Below are 19,146 nucleotides of genomic sequence, written 5' to 3' on the forward strand. Positions count from 1 at the left end.
TTCCATGGAATTGCCTATTTCCTTACTTTTTTGCAGTTGTTGTATTATTCCTGGTTTTCTCCACAGTTTCTGTGCACTGACCTTCAAGGAACAATGTTAAAGCTTGACGCTTCAGAATACGTGATTCAAGGCTGATTCTATTTGAAAAAGTTGTTGTGTACTTTAATCTCCAAACAGAAAAATTACATCCAACTCTCCTGGTTTATTATGAATCTCCAGTGTAAACACGAGTGTGTGGTACCATAGGGACTGGAGACACAAGCCACACCTGAAATGAGCTAGAATTATTGAAAAACATTATAATTCACTTTTAAACAAATATGTGTGGCTGAATTTGCGTGCGTTTGAGGCCAGTTGTATAGCTGGGACTCGAAGCTTACACATATTTTTAAAACTCAACAGTACCCACAGCAATAGCTTAGAATGTAAGCCAAAAAAAGATTTTTTAAAAATTTATTTTACTGACGTATAGTTGATTTACAATGTTGTGTTAATTTCTGCTGTACAGCAAAGTGACTCAGTTATACATATATATATTCTTTTTCATATTCTTTCCCATTATGGTTTATCATAGGATATTGAATATAGTTTCCTGTACTATACAGTAGGACCTTGTTATTTATCCATTCCATATATAATAGTTTGCATCTGCTAATCCCAAGCTCCCAATCCACCCTCCCTCACCCCCTCCCCTTTGGCAACCACAAGTCTCTTCTCTATGTCTGTGAGTCTGTTTCTGTTTCTGTTTCATAGATATGGTCATTTGTGTCATATTTTACATTCCACAAATAAGTGATATCATATGGCATTTGTCTTTCTCCTTCTGACTTACTTCACTTAGTATGATAATCTCTAGTTCCATTCATGCTGCTGCAAATGGCATTATTTCATTCTTTTTTTATGGCTGAGTAGTATCCCATTGTATATATGTACCACATCTTTATCCATTCATCTGTCAATAGACATTCAGGCTGCTTCCAGGTGTTGGCTATTGTAAATAGTGCTGCTATGAACATAGGGTTGCATGTATATTTTCTAATTAGAGTTTTCTCCAGATATATGCCCAGGAGTGGGATTGCTGGATCATATGGCAACTCTATTTTTAGTTTTTTGAGAAACCTCCATACTGTTCTCCATAGTGACTGTATCAATTTACATTCCCACAAACAGCAACAAAAGATTTTTGAGGGGTGGAGTATGTTATCACTGACATTGTTAGAATGGCCTACATGTGGTGATGGATAAAAGCAAACTAACATTGTTTGCAATCTTTTATTTCTTTTACCTTGGGCACCTGCTCTCACCAGGGTCGCTTTGCCACTGTAGAGAGACACCACTTTTCAATCATAATTCTGGAAAAATCTAGATGTGTGACAGCACCTAATGCTGGACGAAGATGTGGAGTGTCTGGGGGCAGTGAGATAGAAGGGGAAGGGAGAAGGCAGAATATACTCACTCATTGCAGGAGAACATGGGGATCAGTCTCACCTTTGGGCTAGAATCTGGTAATATCTATGAAAATTAAACATAAACATGCCTTTCAATCTAATCAACCTACTCCTGGGAAAGAGGCTGAATGTACCCAAAATATCGTAATATCTGAACCGTGGAATTCTTTTTTTTTTTTTTGAACCGTGGAATTCTAACAAGAATAAGTAAGAACTGGATTGGCTAACTCAGAAGTATTTCCACGATGTTTTATTAATGAAAAAAAAGCAAATGTTTACCAACTACAAGCCCTTCTACGTGTGATATGAAATTTTCCATGAGGGTAAGAGCCCAGGGGAAGGCCCGGAAGGGCTCCTACCCACCTGGCTTATCCTGACAAGAGAAGGGAAGGGTCAAAGCAAGAGAAAATAAGCCGTAGGTAAGAGAGAATAACTAAAGAGTCCCACAATAAAAACAGCATGGAAAATACTCCATTTATCTAAAATTACATGTATTTGTTCACTATCCCAGAGAACTATGAAAAAAGGCCATATTACTCAGGGCTGCCGATCAGAACGTTCTATGATGATGGAAACGTGTTCTATTCATGCTGTGCTATCCAAACCAGTAGCCAAGAGATGCATGTGGCTACTGAGCACGTGAAATGTGGTTAGTGTGACCAAGGAACCAAATCTTTCATTTATTTAATTTTAATTAAACTTAAATAGCTAGTGCAGCTATAGACAATGGTTTACTATAAGCAGTACTGTTGCTTTATTTTCTTTTTTCTACTCTTTATAGTGTTTGAGTGGTTCTATGATGAGCAGTTATTATGTAATCAGTAAAATAAATAAATAAATAAAATTTAAAACCTGTAAAGAAGCAGTATGTGTGGTGATTAAGAGCTCAGATTTAGATCCAGACAGCTTGGTTCAAATCCTAGCCTTGCTACTTCATTGCTTATAATTTGGAGCAAATGCCAAATAAATAAATAACTTTTTTTTTTTTAAGGGACTTCCTTGGTGGTCCAGTGGTTAAGACTCCACGCTCCCAATGCGGGGGGTCTGGCTTTGATCCCTGGTCAGGGAACTAGATCCCACATGCTGCAACAAAGATCCCATATGCCCCAAATAAGACCTGGCACAGACAAATAAATACATACACACATATATACATAAATATTTTAAAAAGTAATAATTTGGGGCAAATTACTTAGCCTCAAATTGCTTTCTTTACTATGCCTCAGTCTCCTCACCAGTAAAAGGGGCATAATCATAGTGCCCGTGTGATGGGGTTACTGTGAGGATTAAGTGAGTCTATACATGAGAAACTCTTAGACCAGTTCCTGGCATGTGATGTTTGATAAGTATTTGCAAATACAAATATTACCAAGGGTTTAGTTGCAAGTGATAGGAGACTCTGGCTAAAGAATTTACTCATTGGATACCTGTGGGCTCACAGAAATGTTGAGATGTCTGGAGGACCAGGTTTCAAGCCCAGAGGGAAGACCCCCAAGTGATGTCTCACTGCTGTTCCAATGCCAACATATGTTGTCAGGGACCACTGCTTCCCTTCGGTTCCCGAGTGCAAGTCTTGTCAAGTGTATCAGGTTGGCACAGCCTAGATCACCAGTCCAGGCCAGAGCCCTGGCTGGAGGGAGTTTGGGCAAGCGAGTACTCTACCTGCTAGCTCAGCCCCTGTCGGGGGAAGGGGAGGCTCTACGATGGGAGGGCTCCCCTCAGATTCAAAACACTTCCTGTGCTGGGAAGACCAAAATAAAGATAAAAAAATACTACAAATGTTAGTTAAATTAGGGAAAGGCTGGGGAGAAGGGAGAACGAAAGAAAAAAATTTTTTTCCTCAATGTTCTGATAATTTTATTCAAAGAATTATTTTTATTAAAACAGTTCATTAATAGAGAAACATTGAAGGTTTAGAATGGGGGAGGAATAAATTAGGAGTTTGGGATTAACATATGCACAACACTATATATAAAATAGATAACCGACAAGGACCTACTGTATAGCACAGGGAACAGTACTCAATATTTTGTAATAACCTATAAGGGAAAGGAATCTGAAAAAGCATATATATATATATATATATATATATATATATATATATATATATATATATATATATATATATAAAACTGAATATATATATAACTGAATCACTTTGCTGTACACCTGAAACTAACACAACACTGTAAATCAACTATACTTCAATTTTAAAGAAAGGATAGGAAAATTAAAAAAAAATATTTCATGAATTTTTAAGCTAGAATTTGAGTCTTTTTTTTTCTTTATTTTTGAATTTTATTTTATTTATTTTTTATACAGCACGTTCTTATTAGTTATCTATTTTATACATATTAGTGTATATATGTCAATCCCAATCTCCCGGTTCATCCCACCACCACCACCACCATCCCCCAGCATAGAGTTTGAGTCTTGAAAGATGTTTTCTTGCTTGAGGCAGAAGATCCAAGCAAAACACTTGGAGCCCCAGGCTAGCTCAGCTACTTTGCTTTGCCCCGGGGTTAGAAATTTGGGTAACCTTGATAATCAGGTTAATCATTAAGATCTGTCCCAGCTCTTGGATTCTAAAAGTACCTCCTCCTTTCTCTCCTGGGGCCCTTATTCTTTTCAGAGGTGAGACAAAGATATGCCAGTAGGTGAAAACTACTTCTCCTCATGTTCGTGCTGTACCATCTATACAAAAAGCCGCCCTGATGGGACATTCTGAGAATTGTGGGTTTGAGGATACATAAAGCCCCGGGTGGTGAATGCCCAAGGTCACTGGAACCAGGGGTTCTGCTGTCCACGATCATCTGATACCACTTCACTAGGAGCCATCACTTCTAGCTGTGTGACCTTTGGGCTCATCCCTTCACCTTGGTCCTGTCTCAGTTTCCTGGTCTATAGAATGAGGGCCATAATAGAATGTACTTCATGAGGTTGTTAACAGATTGCATGACTATGTGTGAAGTGCTTAGAGCAGTGCCTGGCATATATCATGTGCTATAAAAGTGTTTTGGTGGGTAAATAAAATTTATTTTGGACCTGCTCCTTTCCCAAGATATTTTAAAATTTTTGGTTCCAATAAAAAAGACTGACCTTCAATAAAGGGGAAATGTTGAGTTTGGGCTTGGATATGACATTTTAAATGCCTACAAGATAGCCTCTTGAGGATGTCTGCCTACACACATTGTAAACTGAATCTGGAATTCTGTTGATATCTCTGAATCTCAAGTTTGGACATTTATGCAACTAGAAGTGGAAGCTCTCTGAATAATAGAGAGAGTGAGAGTTTTTATGCATTAAGATGTGTAGATATTGGGACTTCCCTGGCGGTCCAGTGGTTAAGACTGTGCTTCCACTGCAGGGGGTATGGCTTCGATCCCTGGCCAGGGAACTAAGATGCCATGTGGCACAGCCAAAAAAAAAGACTAGTAGCTAAGGAGTTTATTATTAGTATTTGTGAAAAAACAAAGAAATGAGATTGCTCCTAGGCTGATCTCATTCTTTTTTGGTTTATACTGGTTATTGTTATGGTCCTAAAATTTCCTTAGAAGAAGACCAATAAAAGTCTCATTTTCTGCCATCAGCTTCCAGGTAAAGTGATTATCTCTTCAGAAATTGCAGATCCCTTAAGCCATCTGTAAAAGGAAACAGCGTCAATTCCACCAGTCCCCAAAGGACAACCTTTGAGCAGAAATACTGCCCACGGGGTCTGGTTTATTGAAAGGGAACGTCTCCTGCCTCCACAGCACCCACTTGCTGCTGAGCATCTGCTTCTCAACTTTTTGAGAATTCAGTGGAAGGGATGGGAAGGAAACAAAGAGATGGTTGACTATTTAGGAACCAAGACCTCTCCATTACTTGAATTTATCTGAAAGCCAAGTGTTCTCTATGGCAGGGGATGAACAACACTTTGTCTCCAAAATTAAAGTATGTCGGTGGTGGAGCTTTCCTTATTTTGTCTTTTTCCAGGCTCTTACTAGAGAAACAGAAGCCCTTGTTCGAATTCATGTGTTCTATTCCAGGTATGTAATAAAGGTTCATGAATGTGTCTAAGGTATTCAGTTTGCATTCCAAAGTGTTTTTCCAGAGGTGCTTGGAATTCTGCTCACAGCACCCTAATTTTTCCCATGGCTAGTGTCTTTAGGATTTGTTATTCTGGCTAAAGAAAGTGCACACAGGTTTCTTTCTTTTTATTTTTTTCCCTGTCTTACTTTGGATCTTCCTTCTCTTAAGTAGTATCGTAAAATGGTAGTCTAGGTGAAAAAGCTGTTTAAATTGGTGACATTCGTGGATGTGGAATAAGCCTTTTTTTTCCCTTCATCTTCTCTTGTTTCTTCCTTCTGCAGTTGCACCGATCATGTTTACAAGGGAAAAAAAAAAGTAGTGAAAAGTGGAAAAGTAGGAGAGCATATTCCGCAGGACTGAAGGAAGGTATGGGTATAAAATATCTTGGAGATGAGAAAAAAGATAAAATCCTCATGGAGGTGCCGGGGATTGAACCCGGGGCCTCATACATGCAAAGCATGGGCTCTACCACTGAGCTACACCCCCAAGTGACAGTTGCCTCTTTTTTCCATATGTTAGGAAATATACCTATTTTCTGTATTCTTTGGCAAAGCTATTTCCTTTTGTCAGAAAATTTATTCTGTTAACTCCACTATTTCTACAATTTTTAAATTAGACTATTTTTGGTGGATGGCTATGCTCAAGAATAGTAAATTCTAGACCCAAATTGTTACCATTCCTGCTCTTAGTTTCTTCTCCACTGGGTCAGTTTTCTCCAAGACCTTCTCACTGGGGCCAAAAGACTATGACAGAGCAGATGGAAGCGTATAAAACAAAGAAACCAGCTCACTTGAAATTATCACCAGGAAACAGAAAACTGATTCCACATTAACAAAAATTAATCCATTTCTCAGAATCTTTGAATATTATTCAAGAACGAATGAAAAGAAGAGAAAAAATAAGGGACTCTAAGAAATTTAAAAAAAAATTTTTCTGTCATTTTCTGAGTTGTGTCAGAGGAGCTGAGAGGCTTTCCAATGAATCTCCATCATTTCTCTTCTGTCTCTCTCCTCCTACCATCCCACACCACGAGGAATTGGATGCAAGCACCATACATGGAAGACATTCCAAACTTTTTGGGTGGATAAATATATTGGACAATGAGACAGCAACCCTTTCGAAGTCTGAAATGTTCTAAAAATGGATTGAAAACAATCTCAGTTTTGAAAAATGAGTGTCAGGGCAGCTCACCCCTAAGGAGCTGAAATAGCTCAGTTGGGAGAGCATTAGACTGAAGATCTAAAGGTCCCTGGTTCAATCCCGGGTTTCAGCAGGTTAAGTGTTTTAGTCAGCATCCATGAGGAGGAACAATTCTGGTAACCCCTACCAGAAAGGTCTACATTTGCATCCTTGAAACTTCAATCTTTTGTTTTGTTTTGTTTTGTTTGGCCGTGCCACACGGCAGTGGAAGCTGTCAGTGTAATCTTAACCACTGGACCACCAGGGAAGTCCTGAAACTCCCATCTTTGAATTTGGGTCTTGTGATTGATGTCCGATGAGTTTGGCACATGAACAAAGGAAATGTCTGGCATTCATTGCTTCTCCCATGTGTGTGCAGCGATTGCAATGCCTGATGAATTTTGATGTGCAAGATAAAAATGAATAGTAAAATTCATTCTTATAATTAAAAAAAAAAAAGACTGCCCTTACTGATCTCACCAGAATTCCCACCGCAATTATTATATGGATGAAGTAGGACAGGGTTCTTACTTCCCCTCACCATTGGCATTTTTTCCTCTCCTTACACATGGTGGGGTGAAGAATTTGCATAATAGATCCTGCAAGTTATTCTAAACAAGGTCGCCCATTTTAGCGAAGGAAGGATGTGTTTGGCTTGGAGATGCTTGTGATAGGCTTGAATAATGGCATCCAAAAGATGTCTACACATTTATCCCCAAAACTGTGAATATGTTACCTTATATGGCAGGTGTGATTAAGTTAAGGACATTGAGATGTGGAGATTATCCTGGATTATCCTGGTGGGCCCTGTATAATCACCAAAATATTTATAAGAGGCTGTGGGAGGTCAGAGAGGAAAGATGCTACATATGGCTGGCTTTGAAGATGAAGGGGGGGACCATGAGTCAAAGAACGGAGGCAGGCTTTAGAAGCTGGTAAATGCAAGGAAACAGATTCTTCTCTGAAGCCTCCAAAAGAAATGCAGCTTTGATTTTAGACTTCTGATTTCCAGAACTATAAAATAGTAATTTTGTTTTGCTTAAAGCCACTAACTTTGCACTAATTTGCTACAGTAGCAAAAGGAAAAGAATACAATGCTCTATGCCAAAGACTTTCTCCAGGTGGAACATGGAAAGTTCAGAGGACTTGACCTTGCAGAAGATGCCTAAGAGTGAACTATAGCATAAGTAGACAGCACTTTTTTTAAAGAAAGATTTGGCATCATCCTCTGGACTCTGTTTCGTGATCAACTAAGAATGAGATCATTTGCCATCTGGTCATGAGTTGTACCTGCAGATGTTTCCAAATATAGCAGCGAATTTTTTCCTTAGAACATACTTGCAAAGTTCCCATTTTTCTCTTGTGCCATTCCTTCCTTTGTTTTTGTTGTCTGTTCCCTAAATCTTTTATTTACATTTTTACGTATTTATATAATAGTACTTAAAACTACCATGTTTTACAAGCCTTCTGTGATCAGGCATGGCCAAAGCATTCACATGCATTCATTCAGTTAATCTCCACAATAATCTTTGGAAGTATTTACTGCAATTATACCCATTTTACAGATGAGGAAACTGAGGCATGGAGAGAAAAAGAAACTTTCCCAAAGTGACACAGCTTTACAGTGAGCCATGATTCAAAACCAGGTCATGAGCCTAACTGCTCATAACAATGAAATTCCTCAGGGGCAAAACCCAGTGTTATTCTTGTTTTTACCTCCCCGACTCCCACCCTGCCATGCCTAGCCCATTTATTGAGCTCCTGTTATTGCTAGCACTGTGGTAAACACTTCCACATATATGACTTCACATCATCTCTACTAGAACCTCAAGTGTCTTGTCCAAGGCCCTACAAATACTAAAGTGGAAGAACTTTCCAAACGACTATGCTGAGTTACAGACCTGAGAGCACTGGAGTTGGGGCCAAAAGCCTGACTGGAGCCTTAGCTCTTCCAATTACTTCCAGCGGTGCAACTTATGCCAGTCTCTTCATCATTTGGGTACCTGTTACTTCACCTCTAAAATGGGGGTGATGAAACCTACCCTGTAGGCATTTCAAACTCCTCCTGGGTGGGGCTGATGGCACATCACAGCTGGGAGACACAGCTGACTCCACAAAAGGCAGCAGCAGGTGCATCAGGCTGGCTGATGGAGCAGAGTGCTGGAGGGCACTCTACCCTTTCCCCAGTGGAGCTCAGCTCTGGTTCTCCTTCCTTGCCTACTCCAAAAGGAGCCACCATCCAGCTGGAGATGTTAGAGATTACTTCCTCCCTGGGAGCAGTGCCACATCACCTGCCCCAACTCCCATACCATTCATTCACAATGTGCAAATGCTGTTTCTCTCCCCCACCACACCTTACTCAGGGTCTTGTTGCCACAGGCATTGGCAGCTGCTTACAGAGCCTCACTGTCATGTAGGGATGGGAGCAAGAGGCTAATGCCCTACCTGACCCTTTCCTTCACCATGGTTCCAAACACCTTTCCAGGCACAGAAGGAAATTTGAGGACAAAAGGGCTATGGGACCTTTATGCTTGAGATGAGGGAGAGGGTCCCAGTGTCTGCAAAATAGACATACCACCAGTTTCTACTACTTCTGCAACCCAAGGATAAGGAAGAAATGAAGCAGCCCAGAGCAAATACCAACCTCAACTCCAAGAACCAGGAAAGATTCTCAGCCACTTCCCAAATTATTTAAAACATAATTCAGGAGAGACTAGCCAAGATGGCAGAGTGGAAACAACTTGAGCTCACTTCCTCTCATGGGCACACCAAAATCACAATTATCTGCAGAGCAACCATGAAACAATGAAAAAGACCAGAACTTACCAGAAAAGATCTTCTACAGCAAAACACAAGGAAGGAACCACAAGGACGTGGGTAGGAGGCACAGACTCACAATACAGTCAAGTCCCATACCCCCAGGCACCAAATTAGCACCAGCACCTGGCTCCACCCAGCAGCCTGTGGACACAGGTGCTGGGACCCCTCAGACTGAGCAACCGACGATCACCAGCAGACAGCCTGCCTACAGATTTCCTGAGCCTACAGCCACCTCTAAACACGGCCCTGCCCACCCTGGGAAATCTCCGAGTACAACTGGATTTAGACTCATGAGCTCAAAGTAGCTCTGCAGTTTTCAGAGGGAACTGTAGCTCTCTGGACCCTGGTTTTCATATCTGTGAAATAAAAGTGTTGGATGAGGTGATCTGTCTGGACTTTGGCAGCTGTGAAATGCCACGTTCCCTGATGATCTCTGTGACTGGTATGCTCTCACAGCAAAGGACATCAAGAAGATCCCATTATTATGCTGAAAAAAAAAAGATTATTTTGTCTGAAGTTCTCTCTAAATTCCGTTTTGGAAATAGGCAGGGTGTGCATTTTTATAGGAATTTGTACTCGTTTTCTTAAAGCACTTGCCAAAGTCACACTCTTGGTTATTGGAAGAATTGAGGGGAGGCCCTCAGTCTCCAGACCCCAAAGCCAGAATGTGGGCCATTTCTCCAAGGACGGAAAGAGGTGCCGGAAGGGGACCGAAAAGGCACCGAAAGGGCAGGCTCTGCTTCTGTAGAAGTCCTTTGGAGCTTGCTGACTGTTTCAGTTTCAGCCACACTCAGAGGTGCGCTCTTGCTGCTGCTCCCATTTTCCGCATGAAAGTTGCTAGGGCTCTTTCAGACTTTCCTTCTGAATTACTACAACACAGTTTTAGGATTATTCCTATTTCACCTGGAGGGTTTCCTTTGAATGTACAGTGTGTGTGCACACATCTGTTTACAGTTCGCTGAAATCTCAAGTGTGATTCCATAACATCTCAGTTTCTTTTTGCATGGGGGATGGATGTCTCCCTCATTTTAAGCCTAAGTCAGGGCTGTCCAAGTCTTTTCACATCAGAGCACTCATAAAAATTGTATTTGCACAGTGGATGGGGCTACTTCAGATCCTGAGGTGCCTGTCTGGAGACTCCAGCCTTTACGTATGCTGTCCCAGCCCATCATCACTGAGGACTGAGGTCATGACAAGGCCCACATGTTTTCTCTAACATTTGGTTATAAAAAGTTTCAGACATAAGCTGATGTCTCAGCAGAAACTCTGCAAGCCACAAGGGACTGGCAGGACACATTTAAAGTGATGAAGGAGAAAAACCTGCAACTAAGATTACTCTACCCATCAAGGATCTCATTCAGCTTTGATGGAGAAACTAAAACCTTTACAGACAAGCAAAAGCTGAGAGAGTTCAGCACCACCAAACCAGCTTTACAACAAATGCTAAAGGAACTTCTCTAGGCAAGAAACACAACAGAAGGAAAAGACCTACATTAACGAACCCATAACAATTAAGAAAATGGGAATAGGAACATACATATCGATAATTACCTTAAACGTAAATGAACTAAATGCTCCCACCAAAAGACACAGATTGGCTGAATGAATACAAAACCAAGACCCATATATATGCTGTCTACAAGAGACCCACATCAGACCTAGGGTCACATAAAGATTGAAAGTAAGAGGATGGAAAAAGATATTGCAGGGCCTCCCTGGTGGCGCAAGTGGTTGAGAGTCCGCCTGCCGATGCAGGGGATACGGGTTCGTGCCCCGGTCTGGGAGGATCCCATATGCCGCGGAGCGGCTGGGCCCGTGAGCCATGGCCGCTGAGCCTGCGCGTCCGGAGCCTGCGCGTCCGGAGCCTGTGCTCCGCAACGGGGGAGGCCACAACAGTGAGAGGCCCGCATACCGAAAAAAAAAAAAAAAAGATATTGCATGCAAATGGAAAGCAAAAGAAAGCTGGAGTAGCAATTCTATGTCAGACAAAATAGACTTTAAAATAAAGACTATTAGAAGAGACAAGAAAGGACACTACATAATGATCAAGGGATCAATCCAAGAAGAAGATATAACAATTGTAAATATTTATGCACCCAACATAGGAGCACCTCAATACATAAGGCAAATACTAACAGCCATAAAAGGGGAAATCGACAGTAACACATTCATAGTAGGGGACTTTAACACTCCACTTTCACCAATGGACAGATCATCCAAAATGAAAATAAATAAGGAAACACAAGCTTTAAATGATACATTAAACAAGATGCACTTAATTGATATTTATAGGACATTCCATCGAAAAACAGCAGAATACACATTTTGCTCAAGTGCTCATGGAACATTCTCCAGGATAGATCATATCATACTTATCATTTGATAGTTCACAAATTAAGCCTTGGTATATTTAAGAAAATTGAAATTGTATCAAGTATCTTTTCTGACGACAATGCTATGAGACTAGATATCAATTACGGGAAAAGATATGTAAAAAATATAAACACATGGAGGCTAAACAATACAGTACTTAATAATGAAGTGATCACTGAAGAAATCAAAGAAGAAATCAAAAAATACCTAGAAACAAATGATAATGGAGACACGATGACCCAAAACCCATGGGATGCAGCAAAAGCAATTCTAAGAGGGAAGATTATAGCAATACAATCCTACCTTAAGAAACAGGAAACATCTAAAATAAACAAACTAACCTTGCACCTAAAGCAATTAGAGAAAGAAGAACAAAAACATCCCAAAGTTAGCAGAAGGAAAGAAATCATAAAAATCAGATCAGAAATAAATGAAAAAGAAATGAAGGAAACAATAGCAAAGATCAATAAAACTAAAAGCTGGTTCTTTGGGAAGATAAACAAAATTGATAAACCATTAGCCAGACTCATCAAGAAAAAAAGGGAGAAGACTCAAATCAATAGAATTAGAAATGAAAAAGGAGAAGTAACAACTGACACTGCAGAAATACAAAAGATCATGAGAGATTACTACAAACAATTCTATGCCAATAAAATGGACAACCTGGAAGAAATGGACAAATTCATAGAAATGCACAACCTGCCAAGACTGAATCAGGAAGAAATAGAAAATATGAATAGACCAATCACAAGCACTGAAATTGAAACTGTGATTAAAAATCTTCCAACAAACAAAAGTCCAGGACCACATGGCTTCACAGGTGAATTCTATCAAACAGATAGAGAAGAGCTAACACCTATCCTTCTCAAACTCTTCCAAAATATAGCAGAGGGAGGAACACTCCCAAACTCATTCTACGAGGCCACCATCACCTTGATACCAAAACCAGACAAGGATGTCACAAAGAAAGAAAACTACAGGCCAATATCACTGATGAACATAGATGCAAAAACCCTCAACAAAATACTAGCAAACAGAATCCAACAGCACATTAAAAAGATCATACACCACGATCAAGTGGGGTGTATTCCAGGAATGCAAGGATTCTTCAATATATGCAAATCAATCAACGTGATACACCATATTAACAAACTGAACGATAAAAACCATATGATCATCTCAATAGATGCAGAGAAAACTTTTGAGAAAATTCAACACCCATTTATGAAAAAAACCCTCCAGAAAGTAGGCATAGAGGGAATTTACCTCAACATAATAAAGGCCATATATGACAAACCCACAGCCAACATCATGCCCAATGGTGAAAAACTGAAACCATTTCCTCTAAGATCAGGAACAAGACAAGGTTGCCCACTCTCACCACTCTGATTCAACATAGTTTTGGAAGTTTTAGCCACAGCAATCAGAGAAGAAAAGGAAATAAAAGGAATCCAAATCGGTAAAGAAGAAATTAAGCTGTCACTGTTTGCAGATGACACGATACTATACATAGAGAATCCTACAGACGCTACCAGAAAACTACTGGAGCTAATCAATGAATTTGGTAAAGTAGCAGGATACAAAATTAATGCACAGAAATCTCTGGCATTCCTATACACTAATGATGAAAAATCTGAAAGTGAAATCAAGAAAACACTCCCATTTACCATTGCAACAAAAAGAATAAAATATCTAGGAATAAACCTCCCTAAGGAGACAAAAGACCTGTATGCAGAAAATTATGACACTTATGAAAGAAATTAAAGATGATACAAAAAGATGGAGAGGTATACCATGTTCCTGGATTAGAAGAATCAACATTGTGAAAATGACTCTACTACCCAAAGCAATCTACAGATTCAATGTAATTCCTATGAAACTACCACTGGCATTTTTCACGAACTAGAACAAAAAATTTCACAATTTGTACAGAAACACAAAAGACCCCAAATAGCCAAAGCAATCTTGAGAACGAAAAACGGAGCTGGAGGAATCAGGCTCCCTGACTTCAGACTATACTACAAAGCTACAATAAACAAGACAGTATGGTACTGGCACAAAACATAGACAGAACACTGTATGACATAAATCATGGCAAGATCCTTTTTGACCCACTCCTAGAGAAATGGAAATAAAGACAAAAATAAACACATGGGACCTAATGAAACTTCAACGCTTTTGCACAGCAAAGGAAACCATAAACAACACCAAAAGACAACCCTCAGAATGGGAGAAAATATTTGCAAATGAAGCAACTGACAAGGGATTAATCTCCAAAATTTATAAGCAGCTCATGCAGCTCAATAGCAAAAAAACAAACAACCCAATCCAAAAATGGGCAGAAGACCTAAATAGACATTTCTCCAAAGAAGATATAGACTGCCAACAAACACATGAAAGAATGCTCAACATCATTAATCATTAGAGAAATGCAAATCAAAACTACAATGAGATATCATCTCACACCAGTCAGAATGGCCATATAATCAAAATATCTACAAACAATAAATGCTGGAGAGGGTGTGGAGGAATGGGACCACTCTTGCACTGCTGGTGGGAATGTGAATTGATACAGCCACTATGGAGAATAGTATGGAGGTTCCTTAAAAAACTACAAGTAGTAGGGCTTCCCTGGTGGCGCAGTGGTTGAGAGTCCGCCTGCCGATGCAGGGGACACGGGTTCGTGCCCCGATCCCGGAAGATCCCACATGCCGCGGAGCGGCTGGGCCCGCGAGCCATGGCCGCGGAGCCTGTGTGTCCGGAGCCTGTGCTCCACAACGGGAGAGGCCACAGCAGTGAGAGGCCCGCGTACAGCAAAAAAAAAAAAAAAAAAAAAAAAAACTACAAGTAGAACTACCATATGACCCAGCAATCCCACTTACTGGGCATATACCCTGAGAAAACCATAATTCAAAAAGAGTCATGTACCAAAATGTTCATTGCAGCTCTATTTACAATAGCCCGGAGATGGAAACAACCTTAGTGTCCATCATCGGATGAATGGATAAAGAAGATGTGGCACATATATATAATGGAATATTACTCAGCAATAAAAAGAAACGAAATTGAGCTATTTGTCATGAGGTGGATGGACTTAGAGTCTGTCATACAGAGTGAATTAAGTCAGAAAGAGAAAGACAAATACCGTATGCTATCACATATATATGGAATTTAAGAAAAAAAATTTGTCATGAAGAACCTAGGGGGAGATACACCAGAAATACAGCTACACGTGGAACAACTCCTACAGAACACCTACTGAACGCTGGCAGAAGACCCCAGACCTCCCAAAAGGCAAGAAACTCCCCCACATACCTGGGTAGGGCAAAGCAGAGAGATTCCCGCACAGAAGAGCGGTGCCGAGCGGCACTCACCAGCCCGAGAGGCTTGTCTGCTCCCCCGCCGGGGAGGGCGGCGCTGGAGCTGAGGCTCGGGCTTCGGTCAGAGCGCAGGGAGAGGACTGGGGCTGGCGGCGAGAACTCAGCCTGAAGGGGGCTAATGTGCCACAGCTAGCCGGGAGGGAGTCCGGGAAAACTCTGGAGCTGCCGAAGAGGCAGGAGACTTTTTCTTCCCTCTTGGTTTCCTGGTGCGCGAGGAGAGGGGATTAAGAGCGCCGCGTAAAGGAGCTCCAGAGACGGGCACGAGTCGCGGCTGAAAGCGCGGAGCCCAGAGACGGACGTGGGACACTGGGGCTGCTGCTGCCGCCGCCAAGAAGCCTGCGTGCGAGCGCAGGTCACTGTCCACACCGCCCTTCCGGGAGCCTGTGCAGCCTGCCACTGCCGGGGTCCCGGGATCCAGGGGCGGCTTCCCTGGGAGAACGCACGGCGCGCCTCAGGCTGGTGCAACGTCACGCCGACCTCTGCCGCTGCAGGCTCGCCCCGCACTCCGTGCCCCTCCCTCCTGCCCGGCCTGAGTGAGCCAGAGTCCCCGAAGAGGCTGCTCCTTTAACCCTGTCCTGTCTGAGCAAAGAACAGACGCCCTCCGGCGACCTACATGCAGAGGCGGGGCCAAATCCAAAGCTGAGACCCAGGAGCTGTGAGAACAAAGAGAAAGGGAAACCTCTCCCAGCAGCCTCAGAAGCAGCGGATTAAAGCTCCACAATCAACTTCATGTACCCTGCATCTGTGGAATACATGAACAGACAACAAATCATCCCAAATTGAGGAGCCAGGAGTCAGTGCTGGGCCTCTGAGGTGGGAGAGCCAACTTCAGGACACTGGTCCACAAGAGACCTCCCAGCTCCACATAATATCAAACGGCGAAAATCTTCCAGAGCTCTCCATCTCAACACCAGCACCCAGCTTCACTCAACGACCAGCAAGCTACAGTGCTGGACACCCTATGCCAAACAACTAGCAAGACAGGAACACAACGCCACCCATTAGCAGAGAGGCTGCCTCAAATCATAAAAAGTCCGCAAACACCCCAAAACACACCACCAGACGTGGACCTGCCCACCAGAAAGACAAGATCCAGCCTCATCCACCAGAACACAGGCAGTAGTCCCCTCCACCAAGAAGCCTACACAACCCACTAAACCAACCTTAGCCACTGGGGACAGACACCAAAAACAACGGGAACTACGAACCTGCAGCCTGCAAAAAGGAGACCCCAAGCACAGTAACATAAGCAAAATGAGAAGACAGAAAAACACACAGCAGGAGAAGGAGCAAGATAAAAACCCACCAGACCTAACAAATGAAGAGGTAATAGGCAGTCTATCTGAAAAAGAATTCAGAATAATGATGGTAAAGATGATCCAAAATCTTGGAAATAGAATAGACAAAATGCAAGAAACAGTTAACAAGGACCTAGAAGAACTAAAGACGAATCAAGCATCGATTAAAAGCACAATAAATGAAATAAAAATTACTCTAGATGGGATCAATAGCAGAATAACTGAGGCAGAAGAACGGATAAGTGAGGTGGAAGATAAAATAGTGGAAATAACTGCTGCACAGGAAAATAAAGAACAAAGAATGAAAAGAACAGAGGACAGTCTCAGAGACCTCTGGGACAACATTAAACGCACCAACATTCGAATTATAGGGGTTCCAGAAGAAGAAGAGAAAAAGAAAGGGACTGAGAAAATATTTGAAGAGATTATAGTTGAAAACTTCCCTAATATGGGAAAGGAAATAGTTCATCAAGTCCAGGTGGCACAGAGAGTCCCATACAGAATAAATCCAAGGAGAAATACACCAAGACACATATTAATCAAACTGTCAAAAATTAAACACAAAGAAATCATATTAAAAGCAGCAAGGCAAAAACAACAAATAACACACAAGGGAATCCCCATCAGGATAACAGCTGATCTCTCAGCAGAAACTCTACAAGCCAGAAGGGAGTGGCAGGACATACTTAAAGTGATGAAGGAGAAAAACCTGCAACCAAGATTACTCTACCCAGCAAGGATCTCATTCAGATTTGATGGAGAAATTAAAACGTTTACAGACAAGCAAAAGCTGAGAGAGTTCAGCACCACCAAACCAGCTTTACAACAAATGCTAAAGGAACTTCTCTAGGCAAGAAACACAACAGAAGGAAAAGACCTACATTAACGAACCCATAACAATTAAGAAAATGGGAATAGGAACATACATATCGATAATTACCTTAAACGTAAATGAACTAAATGCTCCCACCAAAAGACACAGATTGGCTGAATGAATACAAAACCAAGACCCATATATATGCTGTCTACAAGAGACCCACATCAGACCTAGGGTCACATAAAGATTGAAAGTAAGAGGATGGAAAAAGATATTGCAGGGCCTCCCTGGTGGCGCAAGTGGTTGAGAGTCCGCCTGCCGATGCAGGGGATACGGGTTCGTGCCCCGGTCTGGGAGGATCCCATATGCCGCGGAGCGGCTGGGCCCGTGAGCCATGGCCGCTGAGCCTGCGCGTCCGGAGCCTGCGCGTCCGGAGCCTGTGCTCCGCAACGGGGGAGGCCACAACAGTGAGAGGCCCGCATACCGAAAAAAAAAAAAAAAAGATATTGCATGCAAATGGAAAGCAAAAGAAAGCTGGAGTAGCAATTCTATGTCAGACAAAATAGACTTTAAAATAAAGACTATTAGAAGAGACAAGAAAGGACACTACATAATGATCAAGGGATCAATCCAAGAAGAAGATATAACAATTGTAAATATTTATGCACCCAACATAGGAGCACCTCAATACATAAGGCAAATACTAACAGCCATAAAAGGGGAAATCGACAGTAACACATTCATAGTAGGGGACTTTAACACTCCACTTTCACCAATGGACAGATCATCCAAAATGAAAATAAATAAGGAAACACAAGCTTTAAATGATACATTAAACAAGATGCACTTAATTGATATTTATAGGACATTCCATCGAAAAACAGCAGAATACACATTTTGCTCAAGTGCTCATGGAACATTCTCCAGGATAGATCATATCATACTTATCATTTGATAGTTCACAAATTAAGCCTTGGTATATTTAAGAAAATTGAAATTGTATCAAGTATCTTTTCTGACGACAATGCTATGAGACTAGATATCAATTACGGGAAAAGATATGTAAAAAATATAAACACATGGAGGCTAAACAATACAGTACTTAATAATGAAGTGATCACTGAAGAAATCAAAGAAGAAATCAAAAAATACCTAGAAACAAATGATAATGGAGACACGATGACCCAAAACCCATGGGATGCAGCAAAAGCAATTCTAAGAGGGAAGATTATAGCAATACAATCCTACCTTAAGAAACAGGAAACATCTAAAATAAACAAACTAACCTTGCACCTAAAGCAATTAGAGAAAGAAGAACAAAAACATCCCAAAGTTAGCAGAAGGAAAGAAATCATAAAAATCAGATCAGAAATAAATGAAAAAGAAATGAAGGAAACAATAGCAAAGATCAATAAAACTAAAAGCTGGTTCTTTGGGAAGATAAACAAAATTGATAAACCATTAGCCAGACTCATCAAGAAAAAAAGGGAGAAGACTCAAATCAATAGAATTAGAAATGAAAAAGGAGAAGTAACAACTGACACTGCAGAAATACAAAAGATCATGAGAGATTACTACAAACAATTCTATGCCAATAAAATGGACAACCTGGAAGAAATGGACAAATTCATAGAAATGCACAACCTGCCAAGACTGAATCAGGAAGAAATAGAAAATATGAATAGACCAATCACAAGCACTGAAATTGAAACTGTGATTAAAAATCTTCCAACAAACAAAAGTCCAGGACCACATGGCTT

The 19,146-nt window shown here is 41.1% G+C and overlaps 2 non-coding genes and 1 pseudogene across 2 annotated transcripts; 1 reads left to right on the forward strand and 2 right to left on the reverse strand.

The window, feature by feature from the left end:
- Positions 1-19,146, reverse strand: part of LOC132490467 (elongation factor 1-alpha 1-like) — a 90,368-nt pseudogene that overhangs the window by 50,536 nt on the left and 20,686 nt on the right.
- Positions 5,934-6,005, reverse strand: TRNAA-UGC (transfer RNA alanine (anticodon UGC)). The gene has a single exon. It is a non-coding gene; the product is annotated as a tRNA-Ala (tRNA).
- TRNAF-GAA (transfer RNA phenylalanine (anticodon GAA)) lies at positions 6,720-6,792 on the forward strand. Its single transcript has one exon. It is a non-coding gene; the product is annotated as a tRNA-Phe (tRNA).

Source organism: Mesoplodon densirostris, chromosome 5 (assembly GCF_025265405.1).
Source record: "Mesoplodon densirostris isolate mMesDen1 chromosome 5, mMesDen1 primary haplotype, whole genome shotgun sequence".
Classification (NCBI taxonomy): Eukaryota; Metazoa; Chordata; class Mammalia; order Artiodactyla; family Ziphiidae; genus Mesoplodon; species Mesoplodon densirostris.